This window comes from Bos indicus, chromosome 23 (genome assembly GCF_029378745.1).
Source record: "Bos indicus isolate NIAB-ARS_2022 breed Sahiwal x Tharparkar chromosome 23, NIAB-ARS_B.indTharparkar_mat_pri_1.0, whole genome shotgun sequence".
NCBI lineage: Eukaryota > Metazoa > Chordata > Mammalia > Artiodactyla > Bovidae > Bos > Bos indicus.
Genome location: NC_091782.1, coordinates 33,968,114 through 33,969,262, shown reverse-complemented (window position 1 = coordinate 33,969,262; position 1,149 = coordinate 33,968,114).

The window sequence follows — 1,149 nt, the reverse complement described above, 5'->3', positions numbered from 1 at the left end:
TTTTGATGTTGGCAAGTTACAGAAAGAAAAATAAGTCCTACTAGTTCTTTCAGGTTAAGAATGATACTATATTAGATAAATCATTGGCTGCTCTAATAAAAAGAATACATAAAAAAATAGAAACATGAAAGAGCACATACTAGAATAACAATTTTGAGAGCAATTTGAAGAATTATGTGCAAATAAAATTGAAAATCTTAATTAAATGCCTTTTTCAAAAGAAACAAATGACCTAACTGACTCAAGAAGGGGAAAGAAAAGCTAAACATACTAATACATAAAAATGTAATTCAGAAAGTTACAGAATTCCTATTAATATTTAGGGAAAAAAGCAAAACAAAGAGCAGATAGTTTTATGGTTGCATTTTTTCTAAAGACAGCAACTCACTGTGTCCCTGAAGGTTCAGTTAAATTCTAGAGAATAGAAAACCCAAATGGACAGTGACTGAAACAGGTTCTCTCTCTCATGAAGAAGCAGTCCAGATGTGGAAGTACAGGAAATCTAGTCTAGGGCTGGTATGGCAACTCCATGAAATTGCCAAGCTTTCCAGCAACGCTCGCACTATCCCTAGGATCCAAGGCAGTTTCTAAAGCTCCAGCCATCACACCTGCATTCCAAGCTTTAAGATGGAAAGAGAGACACAGAACTAGAGCAAAGGACATGCATTCAAGAGCTATCTTTTACTACCTACCCTACAACCTTCTGCTTTAATGCAATTAGCCAGAACTTGTCCAAAGCCACCTTCCTCCTTGTGCACCTTGATGAGGCAGTAATGAACTTGGGCAGCTTAGCTCCACCGTGTTAGAATTCTGAGCAAGATTCATCAGAGAGCTACAGGGAATGTGCCTCCCACACCCACCCAACCCAATGTCTCATGTCAGTCTGGAAAACCCTCTCATAGCAGGCAGAATCTGTGGGCAGCATCTGGTACATATTTAGCCAAGAAACAAAAGAAGAGATGTCCTCTGGTGCCCCTTCCTCATACCTTTTTGATACCCCATGCCCTGTGATTGTATGAGGTGTTAGGTACGTGAAGTGTATGTGGTGCTGCAGCAGAAGACCAGAGACACAGGAAAGAGCAGGAGTTACAGGCTAGCAACTGAGAGAAGCAGAGAAACATAAATAGTCAGATGATACAGTGTCTGTTC